Below are 25916 nucleotides of genomic sequence, written 5' to 3'. Positions count from 1 at the left end.
CTCAAGGGTTTGCTTTGGGAACCTTTGATTCTTACCAACTGTGACTGTCAGGATACATTTTCTGTCCCACTTACACATCTTATGCCTGCAGTCTCACCACCAGGAGGTCAGTTGACACAGCAGCATACATGTACTGTAAGTATTATCTTCATTTATCAACTCCATGACTTTTCTGTGATAGAGTATCATGTTGGTCAACAAAGTAGACACTAGTTAGCTAACTACAAAATAATGTTAGTAATGTTAGTACTCTGTTAGCTAGCTTACTTAGCTAGCTTACTAAGCTAGCTAACATTACACTATCTTACTAAGCTAGCTAACATTACACTAGCCACCAATTGCTGTTGGAAATGCAGTACCCCAGTGTGCAATGGTCACAGCCAAAAGCAAATAGTTTGTGACAACTGCACAAAGTGAATAGAGAAAAGACGTTTGTGTGGGCACATGTGAGTGGACAGTGTTCTGGTCTTATGTATGTCCATTCTCTTTTTTGTCCTCCAGACAGATGGACATACTAACAATAATCTTTGAAGATTTTTGATGTTATTTCTTGTGAATTTATTTTATAAAAAGTTATAAATAAGCATGTTAAATGTAAAATCAGTCTTTTGTTGACCCAAATATAATAAATATTTTAATTCATTGCAAAAACACATTGATTCTAATTGAGGTCATTTTTGACCCCACTCATGGAAGAGTGTAGGTATTGGTCGTTCATGCATCCAAGGGTTTCAGAAATAAACAAGAAAGTAGAAAATATACATGTTGAATTAACAAATGAACAATAAAAAGATATAAAGCAAGGTATTATATATAAGTATGTGACAGATGGAATATTAAATATTCAACTGAATATATAAATGTAAAATGTGTGAGGAATAAAAACTGTTTGCTGATTTTCAGAGTTCAAATTGTGTCAGACGTCTCTTGGATGCTCCCATTACAGAAAAACATGATTGAGTTCATTTTTCACAATAAAAACAACTACTATGAAACAGTCTGCTGTGGGTTGACTGAAGGGAAACACACAGTCCAGGTGGGATTTGAACCCAGTCTTAAGTAAATCTGTTTTGGGAGAAAATGTGTATGCTTAATTTCTCTGCAGGTTAAAGAAGATACACTTTCTGCATCTTCAGTGTCACCTTTTTAGTCTCTCTGGTTCATTTGGTCCTCCTCCTGGGGACGTGGACAAATGTCTCTGGGTTATTTTTGGCTGCCATAAAAGAGAAATTGTTTTGAAATGTACAAAAAACATTTGGGATCGGTCAATTGGTAGCAAGGATGCTAGAACAGTCAGTAGCTCGTCTGAATGGCTTGAGAGTTAAAAGCTCATTTGTTTTTGGCTCAGTAATGAGAGCAACACTGTGATTGGTTCTGGGGTAGGAGGTTTCAAAATAAAGAAAGAAGTTAAAAAAACATGATTTTCTGAATTAGGAATTGCAACACTGATGGAGACAGAGGTCATATCACTCTGATCTGAGGTCAGGGAGATAATGGAGCCCCAACAGCTGAGAAAAACTAAAGCTGCCTTGCTCCTAAATGTAAATAGTTAAAATAATACTTTGGAGTGAGAAGCAGAGATCATAATATGGTTTGTGTGAAATGCTGGTTTTACATCAAATGTGTTTTGGACTGGGTTTAATCTCATTAATCCATTAACATCTGTATATTTAAGAATAAGAAGTGAATAGTGCTGGGTGGGTTCCTGTCAGCTCTGAGTTCAGTGGGCTGTGTCAGTCTCTTCCTCTTCAGCAGCTGCAGGTGGTTCCTGCTGTAACAGCTCAGAGTCTCTGCAGTCTGACTGAGGGAGGTTTTTGTACGACGACAAATCACTGTGTGAACACCAAAGCACTGTTTATGACGTGGTAACTCTGACAATAATAAACTGCTGCATCTTCAGCCTTCAGTCCAGTGATGGTCATAGAGAAGTCAGATCTGCTTCCACTGCCACTAAACCGAGGTTCTGTTCCTGATTCACGTGTGCTCGCATATCTTATCAGGAGCTTTGGAGGCTGTCCAGATTTCTGTTGATACCAGAACATACAATCATGACTACTACTACAAGTGGGAACATCTGTGCTGGTTTTACAGGTGAGAGTGACGGTGGATCCTGGAGCAGACGTCTCGACTGCAGGCTGAGTCACAGTCACCTGACCGCTGCATCCTGCACACAAAAACAGATGATTGATTTCTCAGCAGAAAGAAAGGAGAGGAAAGGCAGCACATGATGTTTGAAATGTTGCTGAGTGAATGAACCTGTGAAACAGCAGCAGGCCAGCGTCCAGATGAGGATGGTGATGAGAGTCATGGTGCTTTCTGCTGACTGACAGATGTGAGTCCTGCAGTGTTGAACTCACAGGACTATAAACCTTCTCAGTTCACTGGAGGATCAGCTGACCATGCAAAGCCTCCTCTCTATGGAAATGATGTCTCTGCTCTCAGCACACTGAAGGCAACGTGGGACACGAAACCAGGAGGAACACTGTCTGGATTTACACCGTCTATCATCTGAATGGAAGAACAGATTTATATCAGGAGTGGAGATGAGGATTTGAGTTTGAGTCCACTGTGGTTGGTATGATATGTCTGTTTGTCTGACATTAACATACATACAGAGATTCACTGTAGATAAATAACATGTTTCAGTTCTGTTTCAAATACATTTGTTAATAACTATTATTTAAAAGCCTCATGTTCATTTAACCGTGTAGAAACTAATATAAAACTGACAAAGTTAGTTGTGTAGCAGACTGTAATGGTTTCTCTGCCAGGTGTAGAAAAGTGATGAAAAATGACATAAATCATCTTAAATCTTCCAGATATGTAATCCATATCTTTAGAAAAGCTTTGTTGATTTAAAAACTGTATATGTGTCTCTGTTATCAGTGAGATCAGGGAGCTCTCTCAGTGATACATGCTTGTTGACAGAGCAGGAGGTTTTTGTACGGCCACTCAATGAGTTTGTATCACTGTGGTGGACTTTTGGTGGAGGAACCAAACTCATCGTTCACTGTAAGTACCAGAGATTTGTATTTTATAACACAAAACATTACATTTACTTTTGAATCAGAATATGATAAATCAAGACATTATTTTTGGATAATTTACATTATGTTGATATTTTTTTACATCTATAAAGCTTGTCTGAAGAATTTAAAAATATTAAGCGAAGTTAGTTTTATTTAATATTGAAGAAGATGTTACGGTGAATTATATGTACGTTTTACTTTTCTTTTTTAATAAGATATAAACACATTTTTAGCTCACAATTGACCAAAGAACAGCTGCTATGTCATAAAACCTAATTGTGATTTTCATTTTAATATTTATATATTTTAACATTCAACAAGTGTTTGATATCAAATCTGCTGAGGATCCGTTAAAACAAATGAAAGTGTGTTTTTGTACATTCAGAGTCGCTGCAGGGTGCGTTCACAGTCCGTTAGTTTCAAAGAGTTCAAAGGAAGTGAAACAAACAGATGACAAAGTCTTCAACTGTAGAAGATGTTACTTTTTGTTTTTCTTAACAGTAAATGATTGCAGAGATTAGTTATTCATTCTGAAACATTGTAAAGCAGAGATAAAGCTTTTCATATAATGATCATTACATGAACACCTTCATTACGTTGCATACTTTCATGTAATTCTTCAGGAGTTTGGATGAGTGCCAAAGAAGAAGATTCATTATTTTAAATGGCAGAATGATATAAAGTATCACCGTTTGATTTGATGAATGAAACCCTCGTGTTCTCCCATGCCTCAGCTCCTCTTGTGATCACAGCTCATGCTCACAGCTGACCCCCAGTTTCTCTGTCCTGTACCTTCAATGTATAATTCTTGTTCTGATGAGAGCTACAGAATAACACTCTAACTCCAAACATCAAGTTTAACATTTTATTTTATTTATCAAACCCTCATTTCCTTCCTCATTCTGTTTGTTCTGGAACTATTTGAATGTTTTTAAAATATGTTTTATTGTTTTATGTCCTACATATTTGTATGTTGCATTGTTGGAGGAGCCTTGGGCTTTTCATTGGCTTATCTACATCGCCATGTGCAATATGTGCAATATGTGCAATATGTGCAATATGTGCAATATGCACCTGGCTGCTAAATCCTCAGAACTGTTACAGGATGTGTATTTTGTAAATTGTGTAACTTTTTATTTTATTTTTTTATTATATTATAACTTTTTTTTACTTGAATACTTTTGTATGCATGCTTCTTCGTAACATGAAGCTGTCTCTGGCTCTTTTCTGCTGTAACAGCGTGAATGTCCCCTCTGTGGGACTACTAAAGGTATTCTGACTCTGGTTCTGATTCACTGCAGCTACTGTGCATATGACAGTAAAGCCTCTGAATGTTTGAATGTGTCCTGTATGGACTCTGTCTCACAGCGTCTGTCCCTCAGTGGAAGTTCATCTGCTCCTTGTGTCTCTCTCCCCTGCAGCGGGCTCCATGCTCAGGCCCTCCGTCTCTCTGCTGGCCCCCTCCTCCTCTGAGCAGCTCTCTGGGGGCTCGCTCACGCTGGCCTGCCTGCTCACCGGCTACTCTCCTCAGGGAGCCGTGGTGAGCTGGGAGGTGGACGGCAAACAGGTGACAGAGGGGGTCCTGAGCAGCTCGGAGGAGGAGAAGAGCGGACTCTACAGCAGCAGCAGCAGCCTGAGCCTGAGCCAGGAGCGCTGGATGTCAGGAGAGCTGTACTCCTGCAAGGTCCTCCATCATGCCCACAGCCAGACCCAGTCCCTCCACAGGAGCCAGTGTGAGGGCTAGAGGGGCCGCTGGAGCCCAGGAGAACACATGCTGCTCTGATCATCAGGAGCTTTAATGTTTGGAGAGGAAAGTGAAGCTTTGTGTGGCCGAGAACAACACTGCTGTAAAGTGTTGGACAGCAACAACTTAGAGAGTGATGTGTGAAGCTCAGCAGAGATGAGAGTGTGCTTAGTAACTGTCATGTTGATGATTCAGGATGTTCCTAATAAAGCTTTCTCTGATAAATAACATGATGAAGTGTTTGGTGTTTTATTTAAAGTAGTGAGACATTGAAACGTTTTATAACATTCTGCACTTCTATCTGCAGAACAAGATAAAACTTTGGATATTTATTTTTTAATTGGCAATGAAATTGACGTGGTGGTGAAGGAAAGTTACTACACTGTTGTATTGTGATTAAGAATTTGATCCAAATGTGAACTTGATTTTTAGTGAGGCAGAAAGTTTATGGCTCATAAATAAGATCAGCCTTTAATCTGAGCTGAGAGTAGATGTTTAGATTTTTAAGTATTTATTTTTTCAACATAGTGTGAATATGGAGTTAGTGTTTGGTGAAGTTCCTGTCAGCTCAGTGTTCAGGGTGACATTAATATAGTTTAAACACGGTGTTGAAGAGTGTGTGAGTGTGTTTCAGCTTTATCTGGATTCATGGTGGTTCTGCTTGATGACTCTTGTGTTCACTGGACCAGTTCTCCTCCTCTCAGTCTCTTCACCTCTGCAGCTGCAGCAGGACGCTTCACTTCAGACTGAAGGAGGTTTTTGTACGGCTCTAAATCACTGTGTGAACGCTCCACCATGGTCGCCAAAACAATAGTAATCTCCTGCATCAACATCCTTAACGTTACTGATGGTTAAAGTGTACTGAGTACCAGATCTAGTACCACTGAATCTAGGCTCAGTTCCAGAGAACAGAGTTGATGCTTTGTATATAAGAAGTTTAGGAGCCTGTCCAGGTTTCTGAAGATACCAACTGAGATCAGCACCAATATCTGAGCTCCCTGTAGCGCTGATGGTCACAGTCCCTCCAGGACTAACAGTCTTGGATGTGTCAGTCTGAGTCAGGAACTTGTTGGCAGAAGACTCTGAAATGAGAAGTGAAATGTTAGATAACCAACAACATGGAGCAGCAGTTTAAATGATAACAGAAAGAGTTAAAGACAAAGCACATTGGATGCAAACATGAAAAGAAAAGACAAACATTGAACCACACATACATTACTCCTATCATTTCAGATGATACATTTTCAAAGTCTCTCACCCTGACACAGAAAGCCCAACATGACAAGCAGAGTTACTGACAACATGATCTCCAGTTTTCAGGATGAGTGCAGGAACACGGTTCAGACTCTACGTGACACAAGACCTTAAAACTGTGAGGAGCAGTGAAGCATTACAATCATGCAAATGACATTTCACACGTCACACAGACACCTGTCCTTGAGAAACAGAGAGAGAGAGGAGGTGGAGGAAGTAGAGGCTACATCTCCCTGTGGACTCATGGAGTACATGTAGAAACTTTCTGTTCCTCAACTCTCTGCTGTTTCTGTCTGTTCAGTTTACCAAAGGCCTCTGTGCTTAATAACATAAATATAAGAGATATACTTTATTGTCCCAGCAGGCTGCCCTCTGCTGGCTGTCCAGGTTCAGAACAACTTCATTTTGATGTGAAATTGAATCTGTTCTCCACCTTTGGCTCTTGTTATAATCATGTAGTCAATCTGTTATTCCTCATGAATCTGCTCTGACAGCACTGGACCCAGAGTTCAAATTGTGTCAGACATCTCTTGGATGCTCCCGTTGCAGAAAAACATGATTGATTTCATTTTCACAATAAAAACAACGACTATGAAACAGTCTGCTGTGGGTTGACTGAAGGGAAACACACAGTCCAGGTGGGATTTGAACCCAGTCTTGAGTAAATCTGTTTTAGGATGAAATGTTTATGCTTAATTTCTCTGCAGGTTAAAGAAGATACACTTTCTGCATCTTCAGTGTCACCTTTTTAGTCTCTCTGGTTCATTTGGTCTGGCGGGGAAGGACAAAGATTGAGTATGAAGAAACAGGGTTTGAACCAGTGGCGTAGCCACCTTAGGGTGGGCCCAGGTCCTCCCAGTTTACTCATTGGCCCACCCTGAGAAAGCTTCGGTGTAAATTTAAATTTTTTAATTTTTTTTTTAAATTTTTTTTTTATTATTATTATAAAAATGTATTCACCCATTGAGAATATCCAAGCATTCAAAGTGAAATTCAATTGAACAAATATCGAGTTTAATTAATGTTGTATGTGTTTTATCCTCTGAACCTAACTCATTTACGGTAAAAAGTGGTTGTTGGTTCCGGCGCGCGCCATAGTAACGTGAGAGAGGCAGAGAGCTGCCTGCAGGGACGTGCTTTTCTGTACAATGTGCAGGAATTTCCCCAGCCCAGGAGCTGAAGGTGCATTTACGAGGGATGGATATGTAGACTGGAAGCACCTGTGTAACTCGTTGGAGAGACATAAAAAAAGCGATGACCGCAAGTCCATGAGCAGGTTTGAATGCTACAACCTATTGTTGCTGTTAGTGCAATTCTAGAGTAAATAACCCAATTTGTGTTCTGTAAAACTGAAAAGGATATTACATTGTTTTCGTTACTTCCGCTGCAGTTGTAAATATGTCTTAAATGTAATTTAGGTTAACTTCCTGTGTTATTTAGATGCTTTTATTTTGAAGGCGAGTTTGCGCTGTTGACAGGAAGTTGTTGTTGCTATGGAAACAACGTGACGGTGAAAAGGAGCGGAGATTAATCTACATATAAAGACGGAGAAAGTAAAGGATAAAGTTTATGTTTAAGTTTAGCACCCGCCGAAGAGGCACAAAGTTGGTATTATCTATAAGATAAACAAGTAGGTTGTGTCCTAATTCGTTTTTTATGCTGTTTTGTAGCTTTGGTGTCTGTTTACCGTTCACTTTTGGTGATTCTAATACGGATGGAGCCTAAATGAATTTGTTATTTTTGTTTCTTTATAGCTCTTTTGTTGATATTGGAGATTTCAATGAATTCATATCATCAGTCAGGTCTTCGACCATTATTCGGAGGGAAATGCTACAACGATGCTTGGCAATGGGCATTATTAGCCTATATATTATTATTACAGGCTAGGCCTACTTTAAAGTCATTTTTCCCCCTGGAAAAAGCTGGCCCACCCTATTTTAATAGGCCCGCCCTAAAGTACATTTCCCAAAGTGATTCCACAGCAGCCAGTGACACATATCTGTGGTCTGTGGATAATCATGGATATGCGAAAATGGTTAAAGCAACCATCACTAAACGCCAGCATCACTGCATCTACTGCAGACAATAGCAACAGGTCTGATGGGGACGTTACGTTACCCGTCGTCGTGGACACTAGCTTACTCCTGCCCGACTCGCCACCCTCACCCCCGGAGCAGCAGTCTTCGTCGCCCGAAACACAGCCGCCCCTCGGAGGCCCGCAGGTGCCAGGGGACCTCGGCAAAACAGAGCCTGCCCAGGTATATCTAAACAAGTACCCGCCTGTACAGTGGGGTAAGGCGGTCATGTTGCACCTTGTGGTATAAAAATAGACAAGGGCTAGAATATTCATGTAAAAATACTGCCATATTCTGCCATGCCTGTAGAAATGTTGGGTCAAAAATAATGCATACAATAGCACAGATGCCTTCACCACGAATGGCTACAAAAATATCTCATATCCCAAGCTTATCAACAAGCTAATGTTGCAGTTAAAATGTTCTCCAGGTCACAAAGTCCACCTCACATGATGATGTGATACCAGTTTTCAAGCACAGTAAATGTTCTCTTCCCAGAGTATATGATGGGACCAAGGTGATGATGTAAATGGTTTTAATAATACATTTGCCTTTCAATGTTTGCAATTTAAAACCATGAGCTGGTTCAAATAATATATGCCTTGATTTACAATATGTTCTCATTTGTTTTATCAGTACACTTTTGAAGCTTTTGTGCTTTTCTTTGCCATAGTCCACTTTGGACTGGATTAAATATTTCAGGATAGCACTTCTAACTCACTTGAAATCGTCTCACTTGCTTGGTTTCAAAACATAAGAAATGCCATAATCAGTTCATTAGGGACCATAACATCAATGCTATTTTTCATTGCTGTTGCCGGCCACTATTGCTCATGTAAACCTACTACTGCTGCACCCCCTGTAATCTCATATGCACCCCAAGTCATTTTGTCCTGGAACCGGGCCTCGGTAAGAGATGGTCCTGCTTTAAAGTCCTCCTCCTGGGGACGTGGACAAATGTCTCTGGGTTATTTTTGGCTGCCATAAAAGAGAAATTGTCTTGAAATGTACAAAAAACATTTGGGATCAGTCAATTGGTAGCAAGGATGCAAGAACGGTCAGTAGCTCGCCTCAAACAAAAAAAATTGTTTTCGGCTCAATAATGAGAGCAACACTGTGATTGGTTTTGGGGCAGGAGGTTTCAAAAGAAAGAAAGAAGTTAAAAAAACATGATTTTCTGATATAAGAAATGCAACACTGGTGGAGACAGAGGTCATATCACTCTGATTTGAGGTCAGGGAGATAATGGAGCCCCAACAGCTGAGAAAAACTAAAGCTGCCTGGCTCCAAAATGTAAACATTAAAATAATACTTTGGAGTGAGAAGCAGAGATCATAATAAGGTTTGTGTGAAATGCTGGTTTTACATCAAATGTGTTTTGGACTGGGTTTAATCTCATTAATCCATTAACATATGTATATTTAAGAATAAGAAGTGAATAGTGCTGGGTGGGTTCCTGTCAGCTCTGAGTTCAGTGGGCTGTGTCAGTCTCTTCCTCTTCAGCAGCTGCAGGTGGTTCCTGCTGTAACAGCTCAGAGTCTCTGCAGTCTGACTGAGGGAGGTTTTTGTACGACTACAAATCACTGTGTGAACACATAACCACCGTGGTGACTCAGACAGTAATAAACTGCTGCATCTTCAGCCTTCAGTCCAGTGATGGTCATAGAGAAGTCAGAGCCGCTTCCACTGCCACTAAACCGAGGTTCTGTTCCTGATTCACGTGTGCTCGCATATTTTATCAGGAGCTTTGGAGGCTGTCCAGATTTCTGTTGATACCAGAACATACATTGACCATAGGTATTTACGTAAACATTTCTGCTGGTTCTACAGGTGAGAGTGACGGTGGATCCTGGAGCAGACGTCTCGACTGCAGGCTGAGTCACAGTCACCTGACCGCTGCATCCTGCACACAAAAACAGATGATTGATTTCTCAGCAGAAAGAAGGAGAGGAAAGGCAGCACATGATGTTTGAAATGTTGCTGAGTGAATGAACCTGTGAAACAGCAGCAGGCCAGCGTCCAGATGAGGATGGTGATGAGAGTCATGGTGCTTTCTGCTGACTGACAGATGTGAGTCCTGCAGTGTTGAACTCACAGGACTATAAACCTTCTCAGTTCACTGGAGGATCAGCTGACCATGCAAAGCCTCCTCTCTATGGAAATGATGTCTCTGCTCTCAGCACACTGAAGGCAACGTGGGACACGAAACCAGGAGGAACACTGTCTGGATTTACACCGTCTATCATCTGAATGGAAGAACAGATTTATATCAGGAGTGGAGATGAGGATTTGAGTTTGTGTCCACTGTGGTTGGTATGATATGTCTGTTTGTCTGACATTAACATACATACAGAGATTCACTGTAGATAAATAACATGTTTCAGTTCTGTTTCAAATACATTTGTTAATAACTATTATTTCAAAGCCTCATGTTCATTTAACCGTGTAGAAACTAATATAAAACTGACAAAGTTAGTTGTGTAGCAGACTGTAATGGTTTCTCTGCCAGGTGTAGAAAAGTGATGAAAAATGACATAAATCATCTTAATTCTTCCAGATATGTAATCCATATCTTTAGAAAAGCTTTGTTGATTTAAAAACTGTATATGTGTCTCTGTTATCAGTGAGATCAGGGAGCTCTCTCAGTGATACATGCTTGTTGACAGAGCAGGAGGTTTTTGTACGGCCACTCAATGAGTTTGTATCACTGTGGTGGACTTTTGGTGGAGGAACCAAACTCATCGTTGACTGTAAGTACCACAGATTTGAATTTTCTACAACTTTTAGCAAATATATAACTTTCATTAATTATTAAATGAGACTCAACTTCACATTTTTTTAGATTCCATTTTTATATTTTGTATTAAGCTCCTCTTGTAATCTGAAAGGAACCTTTGCAGACTTCTATATCAATTGTTTGTTTCGTACAAATACATTTTTTAAAGCAAATAACTTGTTTATTTTCTATAATATATTTTATTATCAGAACAACTGTATACTCAATTTTTGTATTTATTAAGATTTGTTAAAGCGTGACGTCTCCGCCACATTCAGTTTTACATTTGTAGTTCACAATATTGTATTTATTTACATTATTTATCTATTGTCTATTAAAATATCAACTATTTTGTTGAATTCAAGTTAAATATGGATTCATTTGAAACGTGTGATTGTATCAGTTAATGCAGCTTGTCGTCGTGTTCACGGTTCATTGATTTGACATGCAGTGAAAAGGAAGTGAAAGAGACAGATGATAAATGTTTGAACTGTTTTCACTTGAGACGTTCAGCTCTGTCAGTTTAAAGAACATCATCACACATGTGAAGAGATTCAATCATTATTATCAATGAATCTTTAGCTTGCACACTTTACACAAAGTCAGTCATTCACACTTGAATCATGTGGGGGTCTGATCCTGAGTGATTTATGAGAGTAACAGCAGCACAACTTATTCTGTTTCATTTGATCAAATATAAGGATTCAAGGATTCAAGGCTTTTCTTGTCATGTGTACATAGCTACAGTGCAGATACTTCAATGAGCATCTGAGGTCACAGGCTCCTCCAGCAGAGCAGCACAATAACACAGATACAATAGAGCAAGGAGAGTCAAGATACAAGTCATTGGAATATGATATATTAGATAAATAATGTGTAAGTTGCAAACAGATGAATGTTATGGATGTTATTTTAAAAGAAAACACAAGTTTGTTACTTTTCCTCATCATCATCATCATCATCATCATCATCATCATCATCATCATCATCAGCTTTATTGAAGAGACTCAAGGTCTATTTTTAAAAGACATAAAACACTCAAATGTAAATTAAAAAAGGCAGTGATACCAATGTTTCCACAGAGGTGACTGGTATCGTAAAGTACTGACACAAGGATTTGACAGCAGCAAAATGACAACATCAAAAAAGGACCTTATAATCAAGTTTTCTCTCTAATGTCTCCCTTTTCCTCCCCCCTCCCTCCCTGCTCCAGTGGGTGTGCAGCAGCCCACCCTGAGCGTCCTCCCCCCCTCCAGAGAGGAGCTGCAGCAGGGCAGTGCCACCGTGGTGTGTCTGGCCAGCGGGGGCTTCCCCTCCGCCTGGAGGCTGGGCTGGAAGCTGGGGGGCAGCAGCAGCTCCTCAGGGGCGTCCCACAGCCCGGAGGTCCTGGGGAGCGACGGCCGCTACAGCTGGAGCAGCACCCTGAGCCTCTCTGCAGACCGCTGGAGGGGGGCGGGCTCAGTGAGCTGTGAGGCCAGTCTGAGTGGACAGAGCCCTGTCACTCAAAGCATGGACCCTGCCCGCTGCTCGGAGTAGAGCATCACTTCCTGTCTGGAGAGGAAGCAGCTTCTTTGCTAGAGATCTTCATGAAGACACACATCTCCTCTGCTCACATGTTGCTGCTGTCTCTGCTCAGTTTTTGGTGTTGCTCTCTAATCCTCACTTCCTGCATATTCTCCTGTTTGTTCATCAGCTCACAATTCAACTGGATTTCATTTGTTTCACTCCAACAGAAACTCATCATTCATCTCAAATGTGGCGTGAGCTTTAAACCATCATTAAATAAAAATGTTGATTAAAATGAGACTGTGTCTTTGTATTTCTTTAATTCATATGTTCATTGTCAGAAAGATGTATTAATACCTTCAGTATGAAACCTTGGATATTATATCAATATAATTTATGACTGTGGGACAGTTTTTTTGTTTTTTTATTCTTTTATTCTACTAAATTCATTAAAAAAAAGAAGTATAATTCATACACACAAAGATGAACAAAATTAGTAGAAGCGGGAGGGCTGAAGCATAGCTTATGGGAAGTAGCCCTCCTGTGATATCCTAATATAACATTGGCATTATTGCGTCAAAAACGTATAGAAATGAAGGAGTACAAAGAAATAAAGAAAACTGGACAAAAAAATAAATAAAAGTTAGGGTAAGAACAAAATTAATCATATATAGGTATATATAAGAAAAACTATCGGGTCATTTTCTGCACATGTCAATAGAAGTTTCAACTTCCATTTTTGAAAATGAAAATACTATATAAATATATACATATCTACACATGTACTTGGCAAATGAATAAGGATAATAATAATATATGCATATAAACATTATGAACACTTATTTTCAAGTTACTTTTTTTACATTCATATGTTCACACATACACAAAATATACACATGTTCAAGTGTATAAGTACACACATGCACTCATATACACCAATACAAATATTGCAAGGCAATTTCCAGGGCTGAAATAATAATTCAACCCCATAACGATGAAAATAAAGAAGAAGGACAAAATAAATGTAAAGTAATGTAGACCATATTAAATAAATAAACAAACTGAGAAGGTATTAGTTCTAAAAAAAATAATAATAATAATAAAAAGAAAAAAAGGATTCCGGGAATACCCAATATTTGTTAGCTGGAGAAATCTGCAAATAGAATATTTATTTAATTAAGTTTTGAATTGTTGATGACAAGTGATACTTGAAAGGTCTGGGTGAAGTCCATTGCACGTTCTAACTCCGTTTATGGATCAGCTGTGATTTGATGGTTGTTCTACAGGGCTTGCTACACAACCAGTCAGGATGCCCAGCTGGGTATTTCCTGACTGTGGTTTGGAACTGCTTTTGAATGTTAGTAGGCATTTTGTTATGGAAAATGTTGTGCATAATCAGTACTGTTTAAAGCTTTACTATGTCAATACATTTTAATAGATTGAGTTTTTTAAATACTCAATCTATTAAAATACACAGTGGAGTGTAAACAACAACATTGTGTGTTTACAGTACTTCAAATGATTTAAATTGTGTTGCGTATGTTTGGACTGCGGTAATATAATTAATTGTTTTGTACAGCCATTCATAAAGTTACTGTTAAATATATGATGATATCAGTGGCTATAGTTCAGCAAGAATCTAACTTTCACAGCTCACTCATAAAGAGACTGAATTGAATGACATTAATATAGTTTAAACAGGGTGTTGAAGAGTGTCTGTGAGTGTGTTTCAGCTTTATCTGGATTCATGGTGGTTCTGCTTGATGACTCTTGTGTTCACTGGACCAGTTCTCCTCCTCTCAGTCTCTTCACCTCTGCAGCTGCAGCAGGACGCTTCACTTCAGACTGAAGGAGGTTTTTGTACGGCTCTAAATCACTGTGTGAACGCGCCACCATGGTTGCCAAAACAATAGTAATCTCCTGCATCAACATCCTTAACGTTACTGATGGTTAAAGTGTACTGAGTACCAGATCTAGTACCACTGAATCTAGGCTCAGTTCCAGAGAACAGAGTTGATGCTTTGTATATCAGAAGTTTAGGAGCCTGTCCAGGTTTCTGAAGATACCAACTGAGATCAGCACCAATATTAGAGCTCCCTGTAGCGCTGATGGTCACAGTCCCTCCAGGACTAACAGTCTTGGATGTGTCAGTCTGAGTCAGGAAATTGTTGGCAGAAGACTCTGAAATGAGAAGTGAAATGTTAGATAACCAACAACATGGAGCAGCAGTTTAAATGATAACAGAAAGAGTTAAAGACAAAGCACATTGGATGCAAACATGAAAAGAAAAGACAAACATTGAACCACACATACATTACTCCTATCATTTCAGATGATACATTTTCAAAGTCTCTCACCCTGACACAGAAAGCCCAACATGACAAGCAGAGTTACTGACAACATGATCTCCAGTTTTCAGGATGAGTGCAGGAACACGGTTCAGACTCTACGTGACACAAGACCTTAAAGCTGTGAGGAGCAGTGAAGCATTACAATCATGCAAAGGACATTTCACACGTCACACAGACACCTGTCCTTGAGAAACAGAGAGAGAGAGGAGGTGGAGGAAGTAGAGGCTACATCTCCCTGTGGACTCATGGAGAACATGTAGAAACTTTCTGTTCCTCAACTCTCTGCTGTTTCTGTCTGTTCAGTTTACCAAAGGCCTCTGTGCTTAATAACATAAATATAAGAGATATACTTTATTGTCCCAGCAGGCTGCCCTCTGCTGGCTGTCCAGGTTCAGAACAACTTCATATTGATGTGAGATTGAATCTGTTCTCCACCTTTGGCTCTTGTTATAATCATGTAGTCAATCTGTTTTTCCTCATGAATCTGCTCTGACAGCACTGGACTCAGAGTTCAAATTGTGTCAGACGTCTCTTGGATGCTCCCGTCGCAGAAAAACATGATTGAGTTCATTTTCACAATAAAAACAACTACTATGAAACAGTCTGCTGTGGGGTGACTGAAGGGAAACACACAGTCCAGGTGGGATTTGAACCCAGTCTTAAGTAAATCTGTTTTAGGACGAAATGTTTATGCCTAATTTCTCTGCAGGTTAAAGAAGATACACTTTCTGCATCTTCAGTGTCACCTTTTTAGTATCTGGTTCATTTGGTCTGGCGGGGAAGGACAAAGATTGAGTCTGAAGAAACAGGGTTTGAACCCCGCCTGAGGGAACAACAAAGGAGTTTGTGAGGCTTCATTCGTCGCCTCATAAAAAACATTACAATATCAAAAATGATTCAATATGATGTCTGTGAGGGAATATTTCTTTCTTTACTCCTAGATATTTAACCTTATTGCCTGTTGACGTTAATAACCAAGCCTGACTCTGTTGTCTCCTTTAAAGAATGTGCTGCTGCACTTATTCTCAGTTTTATGACCGGGCAACTTTCGGTCACAGAGCCTAAGAGTCAGGCAAGTGATTCAGTATCTCCAGATGTTGGGGATATCTCCAGTGTCAGGCTTCAGAAAGCAACATAGCACCATCACTGCCACAATTAAAGTGGTGAATGATGTGGCGAGTATTTGAGATAATAAGCAGAGTTGTGCAGCTCTATTTATTGACCTGTCCAAAGCGTTTGACACCGTTGATCATCGCATCTTGAAGCAGAGGCTACTCAGTACTGGCATATCCAGCCATGCAGTGGGGTGGTTTGTGAACTACCTCTCTGAAAGGTCCCAATGTGTTCATTTTGATGGGCTGTCTTCTGAGTGGTTAAACATTACTAATGGTGTTCCTCAAGATTCTGTTTTAGGTCCACTTTTATTCTCCATCTACATCAATAGTTTAGGTGAAAATGTCGATGGAGCTACTTTACATATTTATGCGGATGATACCGTGATGTATTATGCAGGTCCCTCCATTAAGGAGGCTGGTGTTGAATTGCAAGCATTAACATTATTCAGACTCAGCTCTCTGAACTAAAGCTTCTTTTAAATGTTGATAAAACCAAGGTAATGCTCTTTTCAAAAGCTAAAAAGACACCAGAGCCTGTTTTAGATATTGTAACTACGCAAGGAATAAAACTTGAAGTGGTTACCTGTTATAAATACCTTGGTATCTGGCTTGATGATTGTCTCACTTTTAAACTTCATGTCAATAACCTTCTTAAAAAGCTGAGGGTTAGGCTAGGTTTCTTCTACAGGAACAAGTTGAGGCCAGGAAAAGGCTAGTCACTGTGACCTGTTTACCTGTGCTGGACTATGGTGATCTGATCTATATGAATGCACCTGCCCACCTGGTCAAGTTAGATGCTGCGTATCACAGTGCTCTGAGACTTGTGACAAACTGTAAAGCATTAACCCATCACTGTACCCTGTATGCAAGGGCAGGTTTGCCTTCACTAACTGTACGGAGGCTCAGTCACTGGTACATTTTCATATACAAAGCCATGTTAGGGAAACTTCCATCCTACATCTGCTCCCTGATCTCACGGCGAATTGTAAGTGGCTACTGCCTGAGATCGCATGCTGTGGTTTTATTAAATGTGCCAACTGCTAGGACTATCTTAGGGAAGATGGCTTTTAGATGTGCAGCTCCACTGTCTTGGAATAGTCTGTAAATGAAATGGAAACTGAGCGATCTGATGCCACTAAATGTTTTTAAAGCTTGGTTGGATGCTACTCAATCGGACGCTGTTGGTACCTGTTCATGTGGATAGTTATTTTAAATTGTAATCCCTGTAATGATGCTGTGAGATGTCCTTTTTGATATTCTGTTTATGTTTCTATGTTTCATGTGGAACCTACTTGAGCAGGTCTCCCTTGAAAAAGAGATCAATGATCTCAAGGGGATACACCTGGATAAATAAAGGTTTGAAATGAAATGAAAACCTGGAGCTAAACGCTCTCAATCAGCCCCACCGGCCCCCATCACTCTGTGGGACTCCCCAGTCTCTGCTGTGGAGTCTTTCTGCTTCCTGGGCACCATCATCACCCAGGACCTCAAGTGGGAGCAGAACATCAGCTCCATAATCACAAAAGCCCAGCAGAGGATGTTCTTCCTGAGGCAGCTGAAGAGCTTCAACCTGCCTAAGACAATGATGGTGAACTTCTACACCTCCATCATGGAGTCCATCCTCACCTCCTCCATCACCATCTGGTACGCTGCAGCTAGCCGAGGAGCAGGGCTGCAGCTCATCATCTGCTCTGCAGAGAGGGGGGTCGGCAGCAATCTGCCCTCCCTCCTCTACCTGCAGGCCTCCAGGACCCTGAGGCGGGGAGATAGAGTCCGACTAATGCACTAATATTTTGCACATTCTATGGACAATGTTGCACTAATGTACATTCTCAAACATTGAAGTGACTTTTATTTTGTATATTGATTGTTGTGTTTTTATTTAGGTCTTAATGTGTGCACATGTAAAAATGTGTCTTTGATTCTGTGTGTATATATATAAAATATGTTTGCATATATATATATATATATATATATATATATATATATATATATATATATATGAATACATATTTTAATATACGTTTCTTTTATATTCGGGATTTTGGGAAATGTTACTTCGATCTCTCTGTCTGTACACACAAACTGGAAGATTGACAATACAGTTGGCTTTGACTTTGACCCCTACCACCCTGGACACAAACTGCTCCCCCCTCCCCTCTGGCAGAAGGCTCCATCAGGACCAGAACTCTCTCCATCAGGACCAGAACCTCTCTCCATCAGGACCAGAGCCTCTCTCCATCAGGACCAGAACTCTCTCCATCAGGACCAGAGCCTCTCTCCATCAGGACCAGAACCTCTCTCCATCAGGACCAGAACTCTCTCTCCATCAGGACCAGAACCTCTCTCCATCAGGACCAGAGCCTCTCTCCATCAGGACCAGAACCTCTCTCCATCAGGACCAGAACCTCTCTCCCCCTGAACAGCTTCTTCCCCTCCGCTACTGGCCTCATCATCTAGTCCTAAAGCCTCTGCTTTGCACTGGTGGTCTTAGGGGGGGTAAGGGGTCATAATCATGTTCAAACTAAACGTCTAACCACAGTTTAACATTTGAAAGACTTCATTAGATTGATCTTTGTCATTTTGAATCAGGATCTTTATAATAATGATTAAATAATAACTCCAGAGAGGCCAGAGATGCTCCTGCTGTGAAGCACACCGAGTGGAGACATGTGGGGAAAAGCTAAAGAGCGTTAGTTGTTTTAATTCGGGGAAGCAGAGATCACAATAAGGTTTGTGTGTAATGCTGCTTTTACATAGAATGTGTTTTGGACTGGGTTTAATCTCATTAATCCATTAACATCTGTATATTTAAGAATAAGAAGTGAATAGTGCTGGGTGGGTTCCTGTCAGCTCTGAGTTCAGTGGGCTGTGTCAGTCTCTTCCTCTTCAGCAGCTGCAGGTGGTTCCTGCTGTAACAGCTCAGAGTCTCTGCAGTCTGACTGAGGGAGGTTTTTGTACAACGACAAATCATTGTGTGAACTGCCAAGCACTGTTTAAGTTGTGAACACTCAGACAGTAATAAACTGCTGCATCTTCAGCCTTCAGTCCAGTGATGGTCATCGAGAAGTCAGAGCCGCTTCCACTGCCACTAAACCGAGGTTCTGTTCCTGATTCACGTGTGCTCACAAGTTTTATTAAGAGCTTTGGAGGCTGTCCAGATTTCTGTTGAAACCAGTACAAAAATTGACCATTGCTATTTACGTAAACATCAGGGCTGGTTTTACAGGTGAGAGTGACGGTGGATCCTGGAGCAGACGTCTCGACTGCAGGCTGAGTCACAGTCACCTGACCGCTGCATCCTGCACACAAAAACAGATGATTGATTTCTCAGCAGAAAGAAAGGAGAGGAAAGGCAGCACATGATGTTTGAAATGTTGCTGAGTGAATGAACCTGTGAAACAGCAGCAGGCCAGCGTCCAGATGAGGATGGTGATGAGAGTCATGGTGCTTTCTGCTGACTGACAGATGTGAGTCCTGCAGTGTTGAACTCACAGGACTATAAACCTTCTCAGTTCACTGGAGGATCAGCTGACCATGCAAAGCCTCCTCTCTATGGAAATGATGTCTCTGCTCTCAGCACACTGAAGGCAACGTGGGACACGAAACCAGGAGGAACACTGTCTGGATTTACACCGTCTATCATCTGAATGGAAGAACATATTTTTATCAGGAGTGGAGATGAGGATTTGAGTTTGAGTCCACTGTGGTTGGTATGATATGTCTGTTTGTCTGACATTAACATACATACAGAGATTCACTGTAGATAAATAAAATGTTTCAGTTCTGTTTCAAATACATTTGTTCATAACTATTATTTCAAAGCCTCATGTTCATTTAACCGTGTAGAAACTAATATAAAACTGACAAAGTTAGTTGTGTAGCAGACTGTAATGGTTTCTCTGCCAGGTGTAGAAAAGTGATGAAAAATGACATAAATCATCTTAATTCTTCCAGATATGTAATCCATATCTTTAGAAAAGCTTTGTTGATTTAAAAACTGTATATGTGTCTCTGTTATCAGTGAGATCAGGGAGCTCTCTCAGTGATACATGCTTGTTGACAGAGCAGGAGGTTTTTGTACGGCCACTCAATGAGTTTGTATCACTGTGGTGGACTTTTGGTGGAGGAACCAAACTCATCGTTGACTGTAAGTACCAGAGATTTGAATTTTCTACAACTTTTAGCAAATATATAACTTTCATTAATTATTAAATGAGACTCAACTTCACATTTTTTCAGATTCCATTTTTATATTTTGTATTAAGCTCCTGTTGTAATCTGAAAGGAACCTTTGCAGACTTCTATATCAATTGTTTGTTTCGTACAAATACATTTTTTAAAGCAAATAACTTGTTTATTTTCTATAATATATTTTATTATCAGAACAACTGTATACTCAATTTTTGTATTTATTAAGATTTGTTAAAGCGTGACGTCTCCGCCACATTCAGTTTTACATTTGTAGTTCACAATATTGTATTTATTTACATTATTTATCTATTGTCTATTAAAATATCAACTATTTTGTTGAATTCAAGTTAAATATGGATTCATTTGAAACGTGTGATTGTATCAGTTAATGCAGCTTGTCGTCGTGTTCACGGTTCATTGATTTGACATGCAGTGAAAAGGAAGTGAAAGAGACAGATGATAAATGTTTGAACTGTTTTCACTTGAGACGTTCAGCTCTGTCAGTTTAAAGAACATCATCACACATGTGAAGAGATTCAATCATTATTATCAATGAATCTTTAGCTTGCACACTTTACACAAAGTCAGTCATTCACACTTGAATCATGTGGGGGTCTGATCCTGAGTGATTTATGAGAGTAACAGCAGCACAACTTATTCTGTTTTATTTGATCAAATATAAGGATTCAAGGATTCAAGGCTTTTCTTGTCATGTGTACATAGCTACAGTGCAGATACTTCAATGAGCATCTGAGGTCACAGGCTCCTCCAGCAGAGCCGCACAATAACACAGATACAATAGAGCAAGGAGAGTCAAGATACAAGTCATTGGAATATGATATATTAGATAAATAATGTGTAAGTTGCAAACAGATGAATGTTATGGATGTTCTTTCAAAAGAAAACACAAGTTTGTTACTTTTCCTCATCATCATCATCATCATCATCATCATCAGCTTTATTGAAGAGACTCAAGGTCTATTTTTAAAAGACATAAAACACTCAAATGTAAATTAAAAAAGGCAGTGATACCAATGTTTCCACAGAGGTGACTGGTATCGTAAAGTACTGACACAAGGATTTGACAGCAGCAAAATGACAACATCAAAAAAGGACCTTATAATCAAGTTTTCTCTCTAATTTCTCCCTTTTCCTCCCCCCTCCCTCCCTGCTCCAGTGGGTGTGCAGCAGCCCACCCTGAGCGTCCTCCCCCCCTCCAGAGAGGAGCTGCAGCAGGGCAGTGCCACCGTGGTGTGTCTGGCCAGCGGGGGCTTCCCCTCCGCCTGGAGGCTGGGCTGGAAGCTGGGGGGCAGCAGCAGCTCCTCAGGGGCGTCCCACAGCCCGGAGGTCCTGGGGAGCGACGGCCGCTACAGCTGGAGCAGCACCCTGAGCCTCTCTGCAGAGCGCTGGAGGGGGGCGGGCTCAGTGAGCTGTGAGGCCAGTCTGAGTGGACAGAGCCCTGTCACTCTAAGCATGGACCCTGCCCGCTGCTCGGAGTAGAGCATCACTTCCTGTCTGGAGAGGAAGCAGCTTCTTTGCTAGAGATCTTCATGAAGACACACATCTCCTCTGCTCACATGTTGCTGCTGTCTCTGCTCAGTTTTTAGTGTTGCTCTCTAATCCTCACTTCCTGCATATTCTCCTGTTTGTTCATCAGCTCACAATTCAACTGGATTTCATTTGTTTCACTCCAACAGAAACTCATCATTCATCTCAAATGTGGCGTGAGCTTTAAACCATCATTAAATAAAAATGTTGATTAAAATGAGACTGTGTCTTTGTATTTCTTTAATTCATATGTTCATTGTCAGAAAGATGTATTAATACCTTCAGTATGAAACCTTGTATATTATATCAATATAATTTATGACTGTGGGACAGTTTTTTTGTTTTTTTATTCTTTTATTCTACTAAATTCATTAAAAAAAAGAAGTATAATTCATACACACAAAGATGAACAAAATTAGTAGAAGCGGGAGGGCTGAAGCATAGCTTATGGGAAGTAGCCCTCCTGTGATATCCTAATATAACATTGGCATTATTGCGTCAAAAACGTATATAAATGAAGGAGTACAAAGAAATAAAGAAAACTGGACAAAAAAATAAATAAAAGTTAGGGTAAGAACAAAATTAATCATATATAGGTATATATAAGAAAAACTATAGGGTCATTTTCTGCACATGTCAATAGAAGTTTCAACTTCCATTTTTGAAAATGAAAATACTATATAAATATATACATATCTACACATGTACTTGGCAAATGAATAAGGATAATAATAATATATGCATATAAACATTATGAACACTTATTTTCAAGTTACTTTTTTTACATTCATATGTTCACACATACACAAAATATACACATGTTCAAGTGTATAAGTACACACATGCACTCATATACACCAATACAAATATTGCAAGGCAATTTCCAGGGCTGAAATAATAACTCAACCCCATAACGATGAAAAGAAATAAGAGGGACAAAATAAATGTAAAGTAATGTAGACCATATTAAATAGATAAACAAACTGAGAAGGTATTAGTTCTAAAAAAATAATAATAAAAAGAAAAAAAGGATTCCGGGAATACTCAATATTTGTTAGCTGGAGAAATCTGCAAATAGAATATTTTTTAATTACGTTTTGAATTGTTGATGACAAGTGATACTTGAAAGGTCTGGGTGAAGTCCATTGCACGTTCTAACTCCGTTTATGGATCAGCTGTGATTTGATGGTTGTTCTACAGGGCTTGCTACACAACCAGTCAGGATGCCTAGCTGGGTATTTCCTGACTGTGGTTTGGAACTGCTTTTGAATGTTAGTATGCATTTGGTTATGGAAAATGTTGTGCATAATCAGTACTGTTTTAAGCTTTACTATGTCAACACATTTTAATAGATTGAGTTTTTTAAATACTCAATCTATTAAAATACACAGTGGAGTGTAAACAACAACATTGTGTGTTTACAGTACTTCAAATGATTTAAATTGTGTCGCGTATGTTTGGACTGCGGTAATATCATTAATTGTTTTGTACAGCAATTCATAAAGTTACTGTTAAATATATGTTGATATCAGTGGCTATAGTTCAACAAGAATCTAACTTTCCCAGCTCACTCATAAAGAGACTGAATTGAATGACATTAATATAGTTTAAACAGGGTGTTGAAGAGTGTCTGTGAGTGTGTTTCAGCTTTATCTGGATTCATGGTGGTTCTGCTTGATGACTCTTGTGTTCACTGGACCAGTTCTCCTCCTCTCAGTCTCTTCACCTCTGCAGCTGCAGCAGGACGCTTTACTTCAGACTGAAGGAGGTTTTTGTACGGCTCTAAATCACTGTGTGAACACGCCACCAACATGAACACCAAAACAATAGTAATCTTTCGCATCAACATCCTTAACGTTACTGATGGTTAAAGTGTACTGAGTACCAGATCTAGTACCACTGAATCTAGGCTCAGTTCCAGAAAACAGAGTTGATGATGAGTATATAAGAAGTTTAGGAGCCTGTCCAGGTTTCTGAAGATACCAACTGAGATCATCTTCAATATCTGAGCTCCCTGTAGCGCTGATGGTCACAGTCCCTCCAGGACTAACAGTCTTGGATGTGTCAGTCTGAGTCAGGAACTTGTTGGCAGAAGACTCTGAAATGAGAAGTGAAATGTTAGATAACCAACAAGATGAAGCAGCAGTTTAAACTAGAGAATGCAATTCCTGAAGAAATTGCTAGTGGGAATGCTTTATGCTGAAATATAATGTGTAAGAAGAAAGTGAATAATCAGGAATATTTGGATGACTGAATGGTTTCCATATGAATGAATACTAAGTTAAAAAGTAGCATGAAACTCCAAATGTATAAATAATGTTAAAGATGTAAGGCTTTGAATGTAGAATGTTATTCGTAGGAAAAGTTGAAAATGCAAAAAAAACTGGTGAAATAGTAACATTTGGCAAATTTTATTTTCAAAAACCAGAACATGGGGGAAAAAACTATATAAAACATTTCAGATCAATAACTAACAAATTATATTCAGTAAAAATCTGTCAAACAATACATGAAAAAAAACTATATAAAACTGTTTGAATCAATTACTAACAAATATATTCTGTAAAACCAAAAAGTGAAAAGGTGAACAAAAATAAAGTAATTTTTGTGAAAGAACAAGTGACAAAACAACTATATACAGAAACTATTGTTCATTTGACACTTTAAAGTTCAACTGTTTAGGGAGAGATTAAGTTAGCTAGCAGCCTGCGCTAACGGGCTAACGCAACGCTGCTAGCCCGTTAGTGCAATGCTAACGGGCTAAAACTGGATAGGCTGCTAAGAAGCTGTTTCCTTTAATGTGTAAATTAATATCAGTTGTCACGCAAGTAAACAGTCTATGAACAAACTCAAACGGTGTGTTATACTTTGAACAAGAGTTAATTTGACACTTTAAAGTTCAACTGTTTAGGGAGAGATTCATTTAGCTAGAAGCCTAGCAGCGTTAGTGCAATGCTAACGGGCTAACGCAAAACTGCTAGCTGTTAGCCCTTTAGCGCAATGCTAACGGGCTAAGACTGGATACGCTGCTAAGAAGCCGTTTCCTTTAATGTGTAAATTAATAGAGGTTCTCACGCCAATAAACAGTCTATGAACAAACTCAAACGGTGTGTTATACTTTTAAAAAGAGTTCATTTGACACTTTAAATTTCAGGTGTTTATGGATACATGAACTTACCTAGCATTAGTCAGAGCAGAATAAATCTCCTGGGCTTGGTGTGACGCATCTGCTAATATTGATGCGTTCAAGGACACTCAGAAATGCTATAGTTGATGATGAAAAGCGCTGGAAAGGGGAGACTAAATTAGAGTATTTTTTGTATTTATGTTATATATTTGTTTAATAATTTAATTTGTTCACAGTGTACAAATGTGAGTGGTCAGGATCCATTATCAAAAACACCGTCATGCATGAAGACTGACATGCAGAAAGAGCCTTGAACCATGTCAGTTGGAGTGATGACATCATCGTGTTCCATTACACAGGTGTTTGTATGTGAGCTAATGAGGCGTCCAGAGATCAAAGGTTTCCATTGTTCTGGATGAGAGATAAACCTCTTACATGTGAACGTTTTGTGGAAGAACCGTAACAGATATCTGTGAAATTTCAAAACGTGAAGCATGTCAAGGAAGTTGAGTATCTGAAGTGTAATTTTTGTGTACTTTCGGGTTAATAATGTGGCCTTTTTGGCAGTTTAACTAAAGGTGTGCGGCTGCTGCTGTGAGGAAATATCTGCCTTAAAATTACAATGGGCTTTAATGGAGACATGTTGAATGTTTTTGTCACTTCATGCCCTCAAGAGGCACTTTGTTTAATTATTTTTTGCTTAATTATTTGTCATTTTTCAAGCTACGGGATGTTTTCCTACGTTTGTCATGAAAGATTATGTCTCAGGAATGTAGGGTTTGGGAATTATGGCAGTTTTAAAAAAAGATATGAAGGCAAATTTCAAACTGTCCTCCACTCTAACTCTGACATCACGCACTCTGCCTTAACGAGCTGCACAATGTTAAAGTTCAAATGTTAAAAATGTGATGAATTATGGGATGTATCTCTGGAATTATGAAAGTTATGAATGAGAAAAGTAATAGCCATCGATTCCCGACCGAGCTAAACGTTTTCATGTTTGAACGGAGTTTCTGCGATGTTCAATGCGGGAGAAGAAGCGCGGCAAAATAAGTCGGCGGAATAATAAATGTTTCGTCCGTAGAAGAACAGTTAGTTGGAATGCTGTTAACAGCATTCCCACTAAATTATAACAGAAAAAGTTAAAGACAAAGCACATTGGATGCAAACATGAAAAGAAAAGACAAACATTGAACC

The 25916-nt window shown here is 39.5% G+C and overlaps 2 long non-coding RNA genes across 3 annotated transcripts; both read left to right on the top strand.

The window, feature by feature from the left end:
• The first annotated feature begins 2463 nt into the window (after positions 1 to 2463).
• LOC307047330 lies at positions 2464 to 12682 on the top strand. 2 transcript variants are annotated; one of them, XR_013810389.1, is made up of 2 exons: positions 2464 to 2575; positions 12092 to 12682. It is a non-coding gene; the product is annotated as an uncharacterized lncRNA (long non-coding RNA). The 2 variants fall into 2 exon arrangements; XR_013810390.1 differs by lacking the exon at positions 2464 to 2575 and adding an exon at positions 10800 to 10852.
• A 7265-nt stretch (positions 12683 to 19947) lies between these two features.
• LOC307047331 lies at positions 19948 to 21812 on the top strand. The gene is made up of 2 exons (XR_013810391.1): positions 19948 to 20000; positions 21222 to 21812. It is a non-coding gene; the product is annotated as an uncharacterized lncRNA (long non-coding RNA).
• The last annotated feature ends 4104 nt before the right edge of the window (positions 21813 to 25916 follow it).

Source organism: Notothenia rossii (genome assembly GCF_949606895.1).
Source record: "Notothenia rossii genome assembly, chromosome: 7".
In the NCBI taxonomy this organism is placed as follows: Eukaryota; Metazoa; Chordata; class Actinopteri; order Perciformes; family Nototheniidae; genus Notothenia; species Notothenia rossii.
The sequence above is the reverse complement of the archived record's forward strand: the minus strand, read 5'-3'. Positions and strand labels throughout refer to the sequence as shown.